General features: G+C 37.0%; 2 long non-coding RNA genes across 2 annotated transcripts in view; both read right to left on the reverse strand.

The window, feature by feature from the left end:
* Nucleotides 1-12,852: 12,852 nt before the first annotated feature.
* Nucleotides 12,853-15,695, reverse strand: LOC113766981. Its single transcript, XR_003467833.1, has 2 exons — nt 15,651-15,695; nt 12,853-13,018 (listed from the first exon to the last, which is right to left on the reverse strand). It is a non-coding gene; the product is annotated as an uncharacterized LOC113766981 (long non-coding RNA).
* Nucleotides 15,696-19,384: 3,689 nt separating this feature from the next.
* The window catches only part of LOC113766982, a 20,134-nt gene continuing 18,432 nt past the window's right edge, over nt 19,385-21,086 (reverse strand). The window contains exon 2 of the long non-coding RNA XR_003467834.1: nt 19,385-19,550. This is a non-coding gene — a long non-coding RNA (uncharacterized LOC113766982). The remainder of the gene's footprint in view (nt 19,551-21,086) is intronic.

The raw sequence follows: 21,086 nt of genomic DNA on the forward strand, positions 1-21,086 counted from the left end.
AAAACTTGATTGGTACAAATCGCATTAATTGCGACGCCCACAAGTGACTCTTGAAAGAGGTCACTAAGTTTGCAACAAATGAGACTCGAAAAAAAGAAAGAAATAATAATTTACAAATATACGTGACCTAAGGGAATGCATCATAATGGGTGTGGGGGAAACTAATACTCGTGACTTTAATTTTTCCTTTAATAGAGGGAATACGAGCGTGCTAAGGTTAGAGAGCCATACTCGTCCATATCCCATATTCGAGGGGTATTTCCTATCTAATCAAGCAAATGATCTACCCTAGTTTTAATTTCCTTAAATGGAATGCAAGTCTACATGTCATGTTTCACACGTAGGGGTAGGAGTATACATATAGGGAAAATTAAGGGATATACATATAAGAGAAATATGGATAAGGGATATACATATAAGGAGGAAATGTCATGCAAAATGATAAAAAATCCTAAAAAGTAGCAAATATGCATGAAAATATAGTGATTGTCACGCAAACATGGTCTAGCGCGTGGACGGTCCCTAAGGGTCTAGCGTTGGACTAGCCCATGTCTATAAGTTCTCACTAGCATTGGACTAGTGAGAAGTTGAAAAAGAGAGCCACAACTAGCATTGGACTTAGTGTGGGATCGAAAAAAAGGGCCACAACTAGCGTTGGACTAGTGTGGTGACGTCATGCATTTAACATAATCAAATAAAACATATAAACATAATAAAGCAAATAAACACATAAATTACATAAAACACATAGCACAAAAGCATGATATCTAGATTCAAGATCCTAAGAAAGCGAGTAACACGTAAACACATAAGCATGCAAAACATACAAAGCAAATAAAGCAAATAAAGACCTAACTATTACATTTGGGGGCCCTAACTACAATCTAAGGGGAGAAAGCATGAAATGAAATGAAATAATAACCTAACTATTACAATTTGGCATTTAAATGCCTTTCAAATAACCAAAATTAAAATAAATATACAAAATTAAAATGAATAAAGAAATAAATGAAATGAAACATTCAGCATGCAATTACACATAAAATCACATAGTAGCACATAGGATCAAGTAAAATAAAGGAGTAGAATATACCTCCCTTAAATTGGTGATCTAATCGAATGAAATTTTTCTTATTTACCCTTCAAAACAAAGAAAAAAAAAGGTCAATGCATCACTTTAATTAACAAATAATCACATGAAATGGAAATAAATACGAAATTGAATCAATCAAAGCATTCCAATGAAAGTAAACAACCCATATTCAGCAAATTAAGACAAACAAGGACCCAATTGAAAGAATTAAAGAAGTTTTAGGGGTCAAATCACTATTTTTACAAATATTAGGGTTCTAAAAATAAATTAAAATTAAGGGTTTAAGGTGAAACCTACCAAAACCAAATGATAGAATTCACAAAAAAATGAATGAAAACCTATTTGCTATAATCAAACAACAAAATTTTCCCAAAATTTTACTAAAAATCCAGATCAAGACTATACATCTATCAAGAATCATTAAACCTTCAAATTTCATCCTAAAATTTACTAAAAATCTATCCAAAAATCACATTAAAGCATGTCAAACAAAGTTAACATTTTTAAGGGACAAAATTGATTAAATTTTCCAATTTTCTGGGCCATAATAACATCATTTGAAAAATAGGGGGCAAAGTACAATTTATGAAAATATTTCCATGCAAGCATCGAAGTGTGAGACCCCGAAATTTTACTTTTCTTTATAACCTTTATGTGAACTCACTTACGTTTGATTCTTGGTTGCTTTAATGGTTGAATTTGAGTCAAGGGAGTGAATTTTGTAAAGAAAGTTTCATAATCTCAAGTTGTTAGAAAATCTAGAATTTTCGCAGGAGGCTCTACGCAGTTTTGGGAAATTGGCTATAACTTGGTATAGGAAAGTCGGAATTGAGTTCCGTTTATTGTGTTTGAAACTAGACTCAGAGGGCTTACTACGGTGTAAAATTTAGAATTTGATTCAATGTTTATAAATTCTAGGAAATTGGCAAATTTGACTGAAAATTCTACCCTGCACAAGTAAACATAGGAATGTTGTAGTAGCTTATGACTCAATTTGGACCAACTTATGAACTAAATCTCTTTGAGGTGTCTTATAAAGATTCTTAGTATTTGAAGTCTAGTCTTAACAAGCCAAGTTATATAAATTTTTTATATTTATAACTCAAGTTATAATTTTTCTAAAGGAAGGGCATAAGTTAGGGTTTTGTGCATACTAGGGTTTTGTTGTATGTTTTTGTGTGCATTTTGGTAGTGTGATTGTGAGGACTTGTAAAATCTCTCATATTTTCTTAAAAATTTCCTTTTATTTGGAATCCATTATTTTACAATAGCTTTACTACTCATTCACTTCCTCAATAGTTACAATTAATCATAGAACCAAGGGTTTTCCCTTTTCTTTCATCGTTAAGGTAAACTAGGGTTTTTACGTCTTTTGGTAGTGTGATTAATTGGTGTGGAGTGTGTACTCAATTTGGTGATTAAGAGTGAGTTTTAGATAAGAGAAAATGTGTGATTAGAAGTGATAATAATAAGTTAGTGAATCATAAGTTAAAACCCTAGTACGTGCGATTTAAGGAAAATCAGTTTGAACCGACGTGCACCGTTTGCTATCGAATGAGTGCACCACTTGAACACTACTTTATTACCTTAATCTCCTTGTTATTAATTGAGCAAAATCAGCCCTAAAATATCTCCTAAAGCAGCCGAAATTTTGGACTAAAGAAAAGGGAGAAAAGAAAAAAAAAATAAGAAGCCATCTTGAGTTGACACTTGTTGGCAATCCATGGAACTTTGACCAAATGAGTTTCTTTCCTTTTTATCTTCTTCTTGGCTCCATTTTCTCCCATTTTTCTTGAGCTTGGCTGAAATTTTAGGGGAGAAAAACAAGAGGAGAGAACCTCATTTCATCTTGGGATTTTAGCTTCTTTGAGTGAAAAATCAAGAATCTAAACCGATTAATCCTTTCTTTGAGTACTTGGGAAGCTTGGTGTGCTAAAAGTTTACAAGGAGAGGTGCTGGATATCTCTTGCAAGCATCGTAGTGAGGTATTATGGCTGTCCATCCTATTTCTTTCCCTTCATCTTGCTTAAGTTGTGTAGCAACTCATATTCTTGGTTAATGATAGCTATGTAAGTAGTTTTGATGCTTATGGTAGATTTGTGAGTTAGAGTTTTGAATTGTTCAGCTGTATTTCTTCTTGTTTAGATAGAATATGATGTGAATAAGCTTAGATAAGGAGTTGAAGTAGTGGTTCAAGCTAGAAATGTGAAGTTTATACCTTGAATGCATTAAATTTCAGATTTAAGGATTTCAAATGCTCTGTTCTGACCAGTTCCATTCGTGTATGATAGAGGCCGAATTGGGCTTAGGTTAAAACATGAAAGTTGTAGGAAATGATGTTATATAGCTGCCTGTAAAATTTCAACTCAGTTTGAATACTTTTACATTTGAAATGACCAAAATACCCCTGACTGCCAAGAGCTTCATTTTGCGGACAGTTTTGTGATTTCACACTTTTGGTTTCATTTTTCACTTTGATTCGTATCAAACCGGTCTTTGGCCAAAACACAAAAGTTTTAACCCTATATTTCAGCTTTCCAACACAACTGAAAACACCTCAAACAGAGTTGTGTAGCCTGAGTTATTGTCATTTGAATTCAGTACTGACAACCATACAGACAAGGACCTTCTAGTTCTGTAATCTGTACTTTTGACCTAGATTACTTGTGAACTGGATTGTGTGGTCTTCATGAAAGTTGTAGCCCTTTGTCTTAGCTTCGAAATGGTATAAAGTTCACACCAATCCGATAAACGTAACTCCAGTTGCGACTAAAATGTTATAAGATGTCGAATCTGCCATTTAGCTATTTGCCCTTAAACTTGATTTCCGGTTGCCTTGTTAAGACATGTGTTGTACTTGGATGATTTTGAGCCATTGAACGGCTATTGTGATGAGATTGATTATTTGTATGTGTTTTGGGGCTGAATTAAGAAAAACAATGAAGCCATAAATGGCTGGAAAATAGGTAAACACAAAGGGAGTACTGCCCAAATTTTCACTTAAAGGCTAGGTAGATATACTTGCGACTTGAGTAAGGATTTGAGGACGAATCTAACTCGAATTGTCTAGATTGTTCGAATCCTCTTTTGTAGAGGAATATAAGTTAGAATTCGGCCGAAACTTGTACCCTTGGAAAATGAAAGTAACGACTAATAGAAGTACGTTTTTCTTGTCACTTCGATTCAAATGGTGATTTCAAAGTTTAATCGCTTCAAAGTTTCAAAGTTTTAAGAGCGAGCATGAATACTACCTAAATGAGTTTCAGTTACTTGATTTTCTTTAAGCGACACTCTTAAGTTTCGAGCCCTAGTTGATTTTCAACTCTTAAATGATATTTTATCGCAAATTTGAACTCCACACAAGGAGTAATACCTGAACGTGAATTGAAGAAGCACTAAATCTTTGGTGAGTGCTTCCAAATACCTGATTGAACTGGATATTTATTTTCAATACTTGACCAATGTGATTTAATGATGTGTAATTTGTTTAATCGGGCAAGAGCGTACATTATCGCACTTGCCCTAATATGATATATACTTGTTTATTATAGCAATTGATTTGATATACTTGTACTTGACTTATAAGTGTTGAGCGGCAGCATATACCACACTCAATATGAATGGGAGGTGCCTCTCATTCCCGTCTCCGTACTTTTACTTTGATTCAGTCGATTAGAGATGTTATCTCATCGATTTTTTGGGGACCCAAATTGTGAGGACTCGGAAAAATTTACTTATTTTAAATTCCTATTACTAGCTTATTAATATATTTAATTGCCCGTTTACTCCAAATATTTTATTTCAACCCTTTTAGACCCAATTACATGGATTTATGACTTGCATATATTTTTAAAATGATTTGTTTCCAAATTTAATTTTTGGAAGCTCGTTAAGTGAGAATAGTGAATGCGCGTTTGGAGACAATAACCGATTTGAGAGTACTATGAGTTTGGGAAATTGGAGACTTGTACATTAGTCTTAAAATAGGTATTTTTATGTTTAAGTGTTCAAGTATTAGTTAGTTATATTATCGTCATAAGAAATTATTGGAGATTCCACTTTACCGCGCACAAATCGGAACTACGCGTTCTACGCGCGCGATTAATTGAGGGACTTTAGACCCTTATTTTTAGACCCTTAAGAGTGAATAATAATAGTATGAATAAAAGTGCATTAGAGGTTTAGTGCACTGGTGAAATAAACTCGAGAGGAATCGAGCACGAAAAACAAGCGCGCGCGGGGAGAGAGTTTACTTTTGCACAATTTGGAGCCACACATTAAAGCTTCTCAAGGAAGCTTCATTACAGCCCAAACACTCTCCTTTCTCTCTCTCATTCCAGCAGCCAAAGGAGGAAGAAAAGAAGCCCACATTTCTTCTTCATTTCACCTTCATATCATCACCAAATCACCTCAAATTTTACGTACAACTTGCTAAACACTTGGTGAACAACCTAAGCTAGGAAAAGAGCTTGCTTTCCATGGTTTTCTTTAGCTATCAAGGGCCAAAAATTTCTGCTTGAGTCACCAACAAAGGTAATCAACGATCAACCTTTCAATTCTTGGTTCATAGAAGATATCTTGCACGTATAAGCTCATATATTAATGTGGGTAACATTATTTATGTTGGAAATTTGTTGTGTGGGTTCTATGAACTCCCACTATGGCTTCATGGACTGATTTGATGAGTTTTGATATTATTAATGTTGGATTAGTGCTTAATTTAGTAGAAATAAGTGATATTGTAGATGGAAATTCAAAGGAAGTGAAGAGGGGAATTTTTTCGTTTTTGCCCCTGTCAATGCCATGACCCTTAGAGCATTATTTTGAGATTCAATTGACTTGTTTATGATGTATATATGTTCTATGGTCTGTGTGGAAGGTTTCCACAAAAAATTACGTGATTTGGTTGGCCAAATGTTGTGATTTCAAAAATTCATCAAAACTGGAAACGGGTGTCCAGTGTACTCTGGCAGTGTTTTTGTTTCGGTCATAACATTTTACTCCGATGTCAGAATCGAGTGTCGTTTGCTGCAATGGAAATTAGACATTCCCAGTTTTCCAACGGTATAAAATGTAGACCCTGATTCCACTTGAGTGATCCGTACCAACCTTGTAAAGTTGCCTGTTCTGTTTCTCATTTTACTGGAAGTGCTGTTTTAAGCAGTGAGTTGATGCTCAAATATGAGCTAGTTGTGGATAGAAATTTAAAACAATTCCTTATGAGAAATTGTAGCCTTTTGAATTTAATTTCCAACGCCACCAACCATGCTCAATTCTAATTTGAATTGAGTGAGTTATGGCCTGATTTTGAAAATGTGATAAAGCTGGAAATCTAGAAAAATCCCTTCCTTCATGCTGGCCGACAGGTTTAGCTTGATGTGGGAGGTTTTGTTTCGAAATTCTTGATGTCTATTATTTGCCAAGTACTTATCAAATGTTTCTAGAACACTGGTTTCACAAATGAACCAAATTGGACTGATTTCATGATACAAAGTGTTTGAAAATGAAAGAGAAGCTTGAGTTGGCAGATTTGCTTTGAAAATTTTACAAACTTCGGTCATTTTGTTAACTACCTTTCCACATGAGTTTTTATGTGAAATTTGGTAGAGATATAGTTCATATATGGAAGTTTTAGTGTACCAAAATTGGTTTCAATCTAAGATCATTTCGATATACAAATGATGTCCCAAAGTTACTCTTCGAATCTGGAAAACTTTTCCTTTTCTCTTGGCCAAATGGTCAAATCTGATTTGGGAAGTTATATTTCGAAAACCTTGATGTCAATTACTTCTAAATTTCTTATTGGATGTTTATGGAACATTAGTTTAAATACTTGAATTAATTGAAGTTGATTGTGTGGAAGAAAGCTTTTAAAAAGGAAGGAGACGTGAGAAGGTAGTCTAGCCTTGGAATATTTCTTGAACTTTAGTTGTTTTAATGACTGCCTTCCCGTGGGAGTTTTTGCATGAAACTTGGTAGAAATGTTGTTCACACATGGAAGACTTAGTGTATCAAGTTTGGTGTACTTCCAATGCCAAATCGATGGCCAACTAATACTTCAAAGATAGCCTTTCAAACCTGAAAAATGACAGAACAGTTTATAAATTGCGACCAACTTTGAGCTGCTATATTTTGACACTAAAAACTCTGATTTCAGTTCCATTTGTTGTGTTTTAAACCTTGATTGGAATTCTAATTGAGGTACCAATTTCGGAGGCCAGTTCACTTCTTGTGAATTTTGCCGAATTTCCAAATTTTGCTGAAAAACATGACTAAAACTGTCTTGCCTGTTCAGATCAGCCTCTTTGAGCTCAGAAATGATTGTTTTCCAATTTGAATCTTAGAAATATGTCTTCTAGGAACTTTTAGTACTTTGAAACAAAATTCCAACGGTATAAGATTTTCCATTTTTCGACCTACTGAGTGCAAGATATGATTTTTTTAAATTTGATGCACAAAGCCGAAATTTGCCAATTTTTTTGAAAATGAAATTTTGGAAACTTGACTTCTTATCTTGATATTAATCTATCGTTTTGAACCCGATTTTGTGGAGGATATGAGTTTCCTTAGTAACTTTAAAATCCACACTTTTGAATCTTAACTTTCGATAAAATAAAACCCTTATAAAGACATTGACTTGAATTCTAAAGCAAGTATGCATTCTTTCTTGTTTGATAAAGAATTTGTGAAATTGTGAGGGTGATTATTGGTTACTTTTCTTCAGGCGATCAAGAAGGTCTCGAAGAGAATCCCGAAGTGGATCATTGACGACTTTCTTTACTCACTTATTTTGATTGGTGAGTGTTCCATATAGGAATACGTGATTCGAATAGTTTTATGACATGTTTACTCCATGGTCATTATGTGTTTAATTGTTAAATGCTACCGATAATTGTTTCTACGGACTTTTCCACCATTTTGAGTCGAGTGTGTACCTTACCGCACTCGTTCTCACTTAAGTAAAATGTACTTGAATTATTCGACATGAAATACTTGAAATGCATATTTACGTGAAGTGTTTCAATGATTGATTATGCTATGACTGCATAAGTCGATTGGAGTGAATCTCCTCGACTCTTAAGTGGAAAAAGTGGAAAACGGCCAATGGGCGGGCTACTAAAATGTTGAATGTCTACCTATTAACTGTGATTACTTACTGTTTACCAATTTACTTTATTACCTGCTTACTTGATTATTTGATTATCGTAAATTACGTGTTCATATGAAATTGCCACCATTTTAAGGCGAGTGTGTACTTTATCTCACTCGACCTACTAAAATGATAAATCTTACTGTTAACCGAGATTATTTGCTGTTTACCATCTACCGTTTACCGTTTACCGCTCACTGTTTACCTGATTATTTACTTGATTACCTGCTTACCTGATTACTTGACTACTTGATTATGTGATTATCGTAAATTACGTGTTCACATGAACTTTTCCATAGTTTTACGGCGAGTGTGTACTTCATCTCACTCGACCTACAAAATTGATAAATTTTTACCGTTTACCGATTTACTTGATTACTTGTGGTTGTTGTAAGCTCTAAGCTGAACTGGGCCCTGCCCTTCATTACTGACCTACTCGAGTCAGGACTGGATTAGGTCGGGTAGGTTGGAACCCTGAGATACCGTTTCGGTATACTCGAGTACTACCACTGGAGGGATAAGGTGATGACCAGACAAAACCAAGGGGATTCTGAAGTTATAAGGTGCAGTTGACCGAATTGGTTCCACTGGAACACCGTATCCTTCAATGTGTGTTTATTTTACGTAATGATAACTATTTCATGCTAATGTGCCAACGTGCGACCCTGAGCCATACCTGTGATATGCTCAAATTACTCGTACAATGATAACTGTCTCATGTTAATATGCCAATGTGCAACCTTAAATCATACATTGGGTATGCTCAAATTACTGGATTTATTAGAACTGCTAGAGTGTCTTGGAACCTTACTGGGCTGTGTAGCTCATTCCACGCTTTTATTTTCCTTAACAGGGTTCGAAACCAAGAGTGCTCGTGAATAGTGCTAGATTATTTTTCTTTGAGGAAAACTTTAAGTTGTATTACAGCAGATGGCTGTAGTAAATATTCTTTTGGGTTGTATTAAACTTGGGAGTTGACTATGTGACGCCCCGAAAAGAATGAGTGTGAGAACCCGAAAATGTTCTAATTTTCTAGGGTTTATTTTATTTAATCGCCCGCCTTTTCTACATTTTCTTTATTAGAAAAATTCCCCAGATAAAGTTTATGAGCAAAGATAGTTTTAAAATGATTTTTCTGGTATCGGTTAGTTTTTGAGAAATTAAGAGCGTATTTTGGACGTGGGACCCGCTAGTGCGGTAAATGCATTATATTTTTGACAACTTGTTGGAATTTTGTGTTAAGTGATATTATTTTACAAAGTGTTAAGATATTTGTATTGGAGAGACAAAAAGATAAGTTTTAAACCAAAAAGGTGACAAGTGTCACCTTGTGATTTAATCTTGGACTTTGACCATTTGACTTTACCTTTACCTTTACCAAATAAATACAAAAAAATTGATCAAAATAAGCTTCATTTTGCAAGTTTCTTGGCCGAATGTTCTTGCTCAAGAATGAAAGAAAAGCTCTCAATTTCTTCCTTCTATTTCTTGCTCAATCTTCAAATCCAACCAATAAAACTCCAAATCATTCCATAAAATCTCTTTGCTAAGTGGTCTTGAGGTGTTTTGTGGAGTTGTTTGGAAAGCTAAGGTGATTTGTTGCTCTATCTCTTGTATGGCTAAGGTGAGTTGTGAAGAACCACTCTCCTCCCTTAATTGATGTTCAATTCATGATTGGTGCTGGTAAAAGATGCACTTTTATGGATTATATCTTGATTTTGGTTGAATTGGTGAAGTTTTATAATTTTTGGGGATTTTTCAGTTTTCATATGGATATGATTATGGGGTCATGTATGATGATTGGAAATGATGTTTAATGACTCTAGGAGGTGGAAAAAGTGATTAATTACAATCAATTTCTGTTTTGGAAGGAAAAGTGGAAAACTAGGTTTCAATGTTCTTCATTCTGTCCGAATTTTTAGCTCATAGATAGAGGCCGAATTGGCCTTGGCTTAAAACATGAAAGTTGTAGGGAATGACATTTTAGAGGTGTCTACAAAATTTCAGGTCAATCTGAGCAGTGTAAAATGAGAAAAATCAAAATTACAATTGTTGTTCTGGTTTTACCCGAATGTAAGAATTGCGCCTGTAATTGGTTGTTTTGGCTGGAATTTCTTCCGAATTGGTTGTTGAGGCCTTCTGATGAAATTTATCCCTGTTTCTTAGCTTTCATCTGGTTTTGGAATTTCTGGATTTGGACTTGGATAGCCTGTTTTATGATGTTTCCGCTAGAATGCGTTCTGTGAATCTGTTTTTGTGATTTTGGTATAGTTTCTTGCATTTTTGACCTGGTTACACTCGAAACTGGGTTGAGTGACCTTCTGCAATATTGTAACCCTGTCTCTTAGCTTCGAAACGGTGTATCTTTCACCTTCATCCAACCATCGTAGTGCCATTGGTGCCATTACCGCAAAATGACGTCAAAACTGTTTTTCTGGTTTTGAGCTTAACTTTCATTTCCGGACTTTTCCCTAGCTTGACTTGTACTAGTACTACTTGGAGCTTGCTGAATGGCTATTGGATGAACTTGTTGTTGTGTATGTACCTTTGGGATGGAATGAGGAAATAATGAAGCCATGATGGCTGGAAAAGTTAACAAATTCAGGGGAAGTGCTGTCCGAATTTTGAAGGGACTTGTTTGCATTGAGTTTGTGATCTAAGACTTGGATTTGAGCAAGGCAATGTTATATGCTGGATGATTTCGGAGCCGTGGAGGTGAGTGACCCTAAACTATTTCCAAAGTACTTGTGAAATATTTCTTGCATTATGTACTCGATTGCATCTCATGCGTGCTTGCATGTGAATTCATGACATGATTTGGCTTCAATGAGTTTTGGGAAAGTCTTGTGCTGGACACCAACGTCTCCACCATTTTCGTCGTGTTCGTGACATGACGGAGCAAATGGCTCCGGAGCTCAAAAAGGGGCTCCCTCCTAATGTTAATGTTAATGTTAAATGATCTATTTGAGCGTTGGGTGTTCAAGTGCTGTGATTTCACCGGCTCACGAGAGCACTAAACGTACATTTGATCTCTGAATCATGACATCATCGAAATGATCGAAATGCAACATTGTGAAATATATTTGTTCAATGATTTTACTGGTTACTCGCTGAGCTTCTAGCTCACCCCAAAAATATTTTATTCCCCTCCACAGGGCTCAAGGCGAAGGAAGGACTTGTAGTACTTGTGCACGTGATTGGATGGCCTATGTCTTGTACAGTTTGGATTTGGGATCATTTTATGTATAGTTTGGGGAATTGTTTCCGCTTCGCTTTTGATATGTAATTATTTATTGGAGAATTTGATGTAATATTTGAGTTTTATCTTGTAATCTGTTTGAGGAATGTAGTGAACGACTGAGTCCCGACGAGAGCTGGGCAGGCGGCCCGCCGAACCCTCTGGTTCGCCTTAGGGGGAGGTGGGGCTGTCACAGACTAATTGTAAGTATGAAGTGTTTTGGAGTACTTTAAATATATATATTGAAGTTATTTGAAGCATTCCTACTTTTGAATTATGGATTGTACCGAGTCTTGGCGAGAGCTGGGCAGGCGTCCCGCCGATACCCTTGGGTTCGCCTTTGGGAGAATTGGGGGCATCACAGTTGGTATCAGAGTTTAGGTTTCAGATCTTTGTAGTGTATCCTAAGCTAAAAAGTTAGAATGCCGGACTGTGGGATTGGTTTGAAAGTTAAGTAACCGCTTGTAGGGATGAAAATCAGAACTGCTTCGCGTGGTATCTGCGCGGGATGAGTTTGGACCAAGTGGTGCTATGGTCCCTATGATGTGAATGAGAAAATGGTTAAATGCTCTTCTAGAGTAAAACTATGGATCATGGATGTGATAGGTATAAAACCATTATCTTGATACTTGGAGAAAATTAGATATGTATGTTGGGTAGAAATCTCGAATGTCGTGATTTACTCTTGGGACCGGCCGGCTCGAGTTGTGAATTACCTTGTTTTGGATTCTTGTACCCGAGTATCTAAGAGTTGAGGGAAATCCTAAGGATTTGAGATCTCCATTTGTGGGGAAATATGAATGAACCGATAATTCACGTGAATAGTTACAGGAAACCAATAATCGTTTGGCCAAAATGGCCCAATAATTAAGAGCGGCTGGTGGAGAAGATCGTAGCCCAGAAGATCCTGGTGTTGGGAATGAAGTTGAACGTGTTAGGGACCGGGAATCATCTAGTTCCAATTAATTTAGTGAAGCACTACTTGTGATTTTTTGTAGTGGGACGATGGGAGTAGAACTTAAGTGTTTGTGCCTTGGAGATGAATGTACTTTTGTTACCCACCTATTTACTTTTGTTTACTAACTTTGACTTGGTATGTACTTTACTTGACTGTAACTTGTGTTATGATCTGATGAAATCTAGTTTATGTTTGACTTGTATGGTGATAATGTTATTTGTGCAAGTGATTTCATTTTTCTTTAAAAGTTGTTACTGGTATGTGCGTGTAGTTCAATTATGGTTTTGTGACGCCCCCCACTTCTCCCAAGGGCGAACCCAAGGGTATCCGCGGGACGCCTGCCCAGCTCTCGCCAGGACTCAAGACAAATCAAATCGAACTTAACGATACATACCAAATACTACGAGTCAAAATAAAGAAAAGTCGCTTCCTTAACTAAATATTTAAATCTTACATCATGTTCACAAAAGATACATCAAGTTCCAAAATGCAACCATTAAAAGTCGACTACACATTTACAGCCCCGATTCCAATCAAAAGTATAATCTAGTCGGCTTTACCAAAATCTTCCAATCCAACCTGTTAAGGAAAACAAACTAATAGGATGAGCCAATACTCAGTGAGGCCAAGAAAACACACATGCAAACACATAATCCAAGTAGCAACAACAATTACATTGTAGGTAAGGCTATCAAATTCGAATAATTCACATTTCGAATAGGAAAAATAAACAGAAACAATTCAAGGATACTGTAGCTCTCAGGAGCTAAATTCCACGTAGTCGAGTCGAAGTCTTGATCACATCTCACGTTGACACTCCGTCAACCACATAAGTATCAAATCCGTAGATACACCACTTTTCTTCGAATCCCGTCACCGTTACACCCCCTTACCGGGCCCGCTCATCAAAGTTTTTGATAATACTCGAGTATATCATGGCAATACTGCACGAGTAATGCCGAGCAAGATCTCTCCAATAGATCATGCTCTACGAATATCTCATGGTTTGCTAAGCTTATCGACCAAGCCCATGCTGGCTCGATTCGCAAAGTTAGCCAACGAGTTTTGGGCGTCCCCCGAATATGAATACGAATACGAATATAAGTCGATGAGCAACGCTCAAATCGACGATTCCAAATAGGAATCACAAATACGGATCACATATACGAATCACAAGTACAAATCACATCCACATTACCATGTACAAGTTGGATACGAATTCACATAGCAAAATTCGAATATAATTTCATTTGAAAGAGAACGAGTGCGATAAAGTACACCCTCGTCTCAAAATTTCAAATTTACATAACGGATAAGAAACAGATAACCACTTAACAACAAGTTCATGCACTTGACACTCACAGTGATTCAAGTAGCGAGTTCAAATGATGGTTTAGGCGTCTCCCGTGAGATCCTCTGGAAGGTCCTCTTGAGCGCCTGAGCATTTAATAGTGAATTATCATTCACACATCCCAATTATCAAGGAAGATTGTGCACTAGTACAATCTGGGGAAATTTCATGAAAATGAACCTCAATTACTAGTAAATCGAGGTTCAAGTGGAGTTTCTTAATGTACAAGAGCAATCGAGTTTTGTTATCTTGGAAATCAAGCATAAATGTTCAAGTATTATCGAAGGAATAAGGAATACTTGAAAAACTCCATTTCCTTGAAATTCAGAAAATTTCAGTTTTGATACGATATTTTGAAAAAATCGTATCTCAGATTCCACATTTCGAAAATTGGAAAACTTGGTACCGTTGGAAATCTCTTCCAAAGTACTAAAAGTTCTTAGAAGACACTTTTCCATGAATCTAAGTGGAAGGTGTTCAAAAATGAGCTTAAAGTTACTGTTCCAAATCACCCAGGATTGAGCCGGGGTTGGTTTTTCGCTAACTTTGAAAATTCAGCAGAATTCACTCGTTGCAAACCAGCCCTTGAAATTTGTAGCTCAATTAGAGGTGCAAGTAACGTTTAGGGCCTCGATCGGAGTTTCGAGCACCAAGATATGGTAGCTCAAAGTTGGGTAAATTTCAAGACTGTTAACAAATTTCCAGATTTGGTTCCGACTTTGGACCTTTAGTTAAGTGTCGAAACGGACTTGGATTGATACCAAATTTTGTAGTATAATACTCCTATATGAAGGGTATCTCTCTATCAAATTTCGTGGAAAAATACCTTCGGAAAGGTGGTTAACCAATCAACCAAAGTTTGGAAAAATTCTCAAGGCAATCTGCCCTTAATCCTTTTCTTCCCAAATCCAATCGTTTGGCTAAGAAAATCCTCCAATCATGGTTCATATGTGAAAAGAAAGTTTAAGAAACATTCATGGTACATTTGGTAGGTGTTTAGCATCAAGAAATTCATTTAGTAAGACCACCACAAATGTCACGTCAAATCTGTCCAAATCCAAGGCTTTCAAGAACAAAACAGTCACCGTATTTTGATCATAACTCACTCAATTTAACTCAGATTTGAGCATGGTTGATAGTGTTAGAAAATAAATTCATAGGGCTGTGATTTCACAGAAGAAGTCGTTTTAAGTTTCAGCATGCAACTAGCTCGAAATTAAGCCTAAAGTTGCAGCATCATCAAATCATTTCGGCAGAACGGAGAAACAGGACAGCCGACTTCAGATGAATGGTGTGGCTCACACACATGAAACCAGAATGTGTATTATACACCGTTGGAAACATGGGAACGTCTAGTTTCAAATGCCACTAGCGGCACTTGATTTTGACGTCGGAGTACGGAGTTATGGACGAAATACAAACACTGGTCTGGGTTACGACGAAACCGTTTTCCAGATTACTAGTTTTTGAAATAAATTCGTTTGACCCACCAAAACTCAGTATTTTTCAATGAAAATTTTTACACAACTACTACAACATATAAACAACACAATCAAGCCATTAAATCCTCAAATTTCTGCATTAAAGTGACCGAACAGAGCAGGGGTAAAATGGGAACTTTTTGCTTCAAGAGTTCAATAACGTTTCTGGCAACAATGCACCTTTAATCTACTTCCTTAAGCTCTAATTCAGCAATAAAACCATCATCAAACATCATCACAGCCATCAACCCAAAGTGGGAGTTCATAGAGCCCACATTTAACAATTTTCCAACATCCACAACAATCCATAAGAGATCAAGAGCTAAAAGATATACTAGACTTCCAAAAATCAAAGTTAGAAGGCTAGATTAAGACTTACTCTTAGTTGATGTTTAAGACAGAGATTCGGTCCTTTTGAAGCCTGAAGAAACCGTGAAAGGTCCTCCCCTTTTCAGCTTAATGTGTTGTCCAAGTGTAGAGCTAAGTGTATGTGAAGTTTTGGTTGAATCTATGGAGGTTTGGTTGTGATTTTTGTGAGATTTGTAGAAGGAAATGGTGAAGAGCTGCGGCTGTGCTATCCGTCCATTGCAGTAGCAGAAATGAAATGTGATTCGGATGCCTTTGCGTACAAAAGACGCTTGACGTCTAATATTTTAAGTACGTAAAATTTTAATTGCAACTAGTGCCCTACGCGCGCGTTTTGTGTTCGATTTCTCTCACGTTTGTTGCACTAGTGCACTAAACCTCTAGGACACTTACATTTATATAAATATTATTCATTCTTAATTGTTCCAAAATAATTGTCCAAAGTCCCTCAATTAAGCGCGCACGTGAAACACGTATTTCTAATTTAGGCGCAATAAAAATTGAAACCTTTGAGAAATTCTTATAACGATCTTACCACTAACTATCACTTCAATATTTAAACCTAAAATTGCCTATTTTAGGACCATTGTATATGTCTTAAATTTTTGAGCTTATTGTACTCCTAATTGGCTAAAGTTTTCAGACACGTTTTCACTTTTTCACTAAACAAGCTTCTAAGAAAATAATTTTTGAAACGAGACACTTTAAAAATATAACGAAGCTATAAAACCATATATTTAGGTCTAATAAGGATAGAAAATAATATTCGGGGCAAAAATCCAAATAGATAATTAATTGAGCCAAAATTAGGGGTTTAAAAATAATAATTTTACGAGTCCTCACGTGAATTGAGTATTAATTCCTCAATTAACCTTTCTTAATCTATTATTGATCGTTCTTAATTCTCCAATATTAATACACTCTCGATTCAAATATAGTCTCGAAAAACGTGCACTCGTTGTTCCGAACTAAACGAGTTTTCGAAAAGTGAATTTTTCCAACAAAACGCTTTTAAAAATATAAAAGAGGCGTCGTTCCATATAAATGAATTTTAAATGATCGAAATAAATAATTTGGAGAAAAATGAGTAAATAAATATTTAAACAAACTACTAATATTCGATAAAATAAAATAAAAAAATTTCGGGTCCTCACATCCTCCCCTCCTTAAAAGAATTTCGTCCTCGAAATTCACACTTCGGATAATAGTCATACCCCTTAAGAGTCATGCCTTTCAAATTAATCACTAACTTACACCCTCCGATCCATATATCACAATTTCTATTTACCCAATTAGTAGTCAAACTTTGATTCTATCTTATGAATTTAGGGTTTTGCAAAAAGTGTGTACGGTACTAGGTCACTGAGAACCTTAGATAGACAAATAAAAGAAAGAATCATACCTCCAATGACTTTAGTAGAATCGGAAACATGTTGATAGCCTAATGCATAAACCCTAGCTGGTGCATTAGATCGACTTCCTCCAACACTAGGCTGCTTAGCGGCTGACTTTTCAGGCCTTTGGGTACTACCGCCTTCTTTTGGTACGGTCGGGCATTTCGATATCTGGTGCTCGGTACTACCACAATACAAGCACTTCCCTTGTTTCCTAAAACAATCATTGTCCGTATGGTTGAGCTTGCCACAATAACCACAAACGACTTGGGGAGCCACAGATTGACCACTTGGAGGTGTCCCTCTCGATTGACCTCGTCCATTGCGATCTCCTCTTGATTGAGTCCCTTTTGGCATGTTAGATATCTCCACTCCACCCGTTCCTTTTCCTTTTTTAAAAGGTGGGGCACTCTTATCTGCCTGTCCCGAAGGGTTACTAGAAGTGCCCCTCTTCTTAGCATGAAAGTCTCTAACTTGCAGCCTTGCACTCTCGACTCTCTGTGCTTTTTCTAAGACTTCAGTGAACGTAGAGATTTGGGCTGCAGCCAAACCCTCATGGATTTCTACATTAAGTCCCTGCACGAACCGTCTAATCCTCCTCCGTTCATTAATCACCAATTCAGGAGCGTACTTAGAAAGCTTAGTGAACTTTCCCTCGTACTCCGCTACACTAAGGGTTCCTTGTTTCAACTTGATGAATTCATCCTCCCTTTTCTCTTGGATTAAGGGCGGAAGAAATTTCTCATTAAATTCCCTTGTGAAATTCTCCCAAGTCCAAGGGGTTTGAGTTCTCTCCCATTTTCCTTTTATCATATCCCACCAAGCACGGGCTACTCCCTCAAATTGGAAAGCAGCGAAATTCACTCGCCTATCCTCAGTGTAATCTAAAGCAGCGAATATGTTGGTCATCCTTTCCAACCAATTCTCCGCCACCTCAGGATCAGGTTCGCCAAGAAACTTAGGCGGGTTAAATTTCAAGAATCTCTCTAAGGCTCTATCCACTCCTCTTTCCTGACCCCCAGGTTGGTTGAACGGTCCAGGGTCCTGTCTATCAGCCAAACGCTCTAGGATATCAGTCATCCTATTAATGGCAGTAGCCACTTGATTACCCTCGATATTTTCCTGACCTTGGATCGGTGCAGTTGCCGATCCCTGGTCACCCCTTTGAGGTTGGGCCTGTCTAGTCCCTCGCCCACGACCTCGACCACCTCTTAGTCCTTCCATGACCTAGGCGTGCCTAGTGCAAGAAATAAATAAATTATGCGATGCATAACAAAAGCAGGAACCACTCAAGAAAACATTGGAATTAACAATAATTTACATTAATTAGCATATCAAGTTCATACAATTAGCAAGTCATGGGGTAGTTACAAAAATATAGCACACAGATGCCACAAGAGTACTTTTAATCACATACGACTAAAGTAAAGTGAAGTGCCTCAAAAGTAGGCCACACAGTCATACAAAAAAAAATGTAATGGCCTCAACACTAGCATCACCCCAGCTAAATCTAACTACATCAGTCAAAAGGGGCTAAATTTTTTTTTTCTCGTTCATTTCCAACTCATATCAAACAATTGGATCCTATTGAGTTACATAGGACCATCCATCAATCTTTCTCTATCTCTCTCTCTCTTAGGCTCAACTACATTCTACTTCTCTCTAGTGAATATTGTCCCACACTCAGTTAAAATATTCTGCGCCGGATGTCTCATTTCTCTTACTATATGAACTGGACATCCGTTGACCTCCTGCACTTGTTCTCACAAAACATTAGTCCGTTCTTGTTCTTCGCAAATGGAGATCTTAAGTTTTTAGCATTGCCCTCAACTCTTAATTACTCGGGTACAAGAATTCGAAATAAGATAATTCACATCTCGAGCTGGCCAGTCCCAAGAGTAAATCACCATATTTAAGATTCCTACCCAACATACATATCTAGTCTTTCCCCAAGTATTACGATAAAATATTTATACCTATCACATTCATGATTCACAGCTTACATTCTAAAAGAATACTTAAGCCTTTACTCATTCATATGATAAGGACCATAATACCATTTGGCCCAATCTCACCCCGCGCAAATACCACGCGAAGCGGCTCTGATTTTTTTTTTTTCCTACAAGTGGTCACTTAACTTTCAAACCAGTCCCACAGTCCGGCATCCTAAACTTTCAAACTTAGAATACACTACAAAGATCTGAAGCCTAAGCTCTGATACCAACTATGACGCCCCCCACTTCTCCCAAGGGCGAACCCAAAGGTATCCGCGGGACGCCTGCCCAGCTCTCGCCAGGACTCAAGACAAATCAAATCGAACTTAACGATACATACCAAATAGTACGAGTCAAAATAAAGAAAAGTCGCTTCCTTAACTAAATATTTAAATCTTACATCATGTTCACAAAAGATACATCAAGTTCCAAAATGCAACCATTAAAAGTCGACTACACATTTACAGCCCCGATTCCAATCAAAAGTATAATCTAGTCGGCTTTACCAAAATCTTCCAATCCAACCTGTTAAGGAAAACAAACTAATAGGATGAGCCAATACTCAGTGAGGCCAAGAAAACACACATGCAAACACATAATCCAAGTAGCAACAACAATTACATTGTAGGTAAGGCTATCAAATTCGAATAATTCACATTTCGAATAGGAAAAATAAACAGAAACAATTCAAGGATACTGTAGCTCTCAGGAGCTAAATTCCACGTAGTCGAGTCGAAGTCTTGATCACATCTCACGTTGACACTCCGTCAACCACATAAGTATCTGTTATTCTTGGTTTTGATGATCACAAAAGTTCCTTGAAATACAGTCCAAGAAAGTGAACACTTTGATCAGGCCTGATGGAACAAAGAAAGCATATGTTTGATTGACTCCAGACTACGATGCTTTGGATGTGGCAAACAAGATTGAAATAATATAAATGAATTTAGTCATTGTTTTGTTCCGATCAAAGATATTGTCTTTTAAGTGTGTCATTCTTGGCACTTTGAAATGTTTATCTAACCTTCCTCAAAAACAAGTGTTTTTGTCTATCCAAGAATCAGGTTCAAATATGTCATCAAAAGCAAAACAACCAAAATGTGAAGCAAAAACAGGACAATCAGGTCGGACGGCCGAAAGGAAACTGTCGGACGTCCGAAAGGATGAAGAACATCAGGAAGGAAGCACCGTCGGACGCTCACATAGAAGCATCGGACGTCCGGAAGGATCGGACGCTTGCCATCGGACGCTAATCAATCGCATCGGACGTCCGAAAAATTTCAAGATAACTTGCTAGCTCTCGGCCCAAGGTCGGACGCTGTGCTGTCGGACGACAAAGAACTTATCGGACGTCCGAACCTCAACTTGGCTATCATCGGACGATTGGTTCGGACGATGATTCGATCGTCGGACGTCCGACAGCCCAACGGCTAGTTGACTCTTCAGCTGCCTTCTATCCGTTGGAAGCATTGATGAAGCCCATTTCTGGTTCCCTTTAAAATCAAACTGGTCTGAACGAAGTAGGGACTTTTGCACACTTTGTTTACAAGATCTAGTGAGATATTTTAGCTAGAAAATAGTCTCCAAAGCAGATTTGTTTTAAAGTGGTGTGAATTTCTGTTGAGCATTTCTTTTGTGGTTGAAAGGATCTTTAGTGTAGCTTTGTTGAGGGTTTTCTGAGTGATTGTAAAACTTTCTAGCTTGACTAAGTGAGGCTTAGGGCAAGGAGGAAGTGCTCCCTCCATTGTACATCTAGTTGATCTTTGTTCATCAAAGAGAAGTTGCTCTTCCTAGTGTTTGGTCTTCAAGTTTGGGTAAAGCTTGGTAGACACTTGGTTTGTTTCTCTATTTTACATTTCTGTTTAATAAAATCTTCATTGCTTATCTATACTTGCTTCTCTGATCAATATTGCTATTGTCTTCTAATCTACTTGGTTGATCATTACTAAAAAGGAAGGTAAATTTTCATTAAAGAAAAAGTGCATAAACTTGGTTAAGATTTTAATCAAACCAATTCACCCCCCCCTCTTGGTTGTCTGTGGGACTAACAATTGGTATCAG

This window comes from Coffea eugenioides, chromosome 3 (assembly GCF_003713205.1).
Source record: "Coffea eugenioides isolate CCC68of chromosome 3, Ceug_1.0, whole genome shotgun sequence".
In the NCBI taxonomy this organism is placed as follows: Eukaryota; Viridiplantae; Streptophyta; class Magnoliopsida; order Gentianales; family Rubiaceae; genus Coffea; species Coffea eugenioides.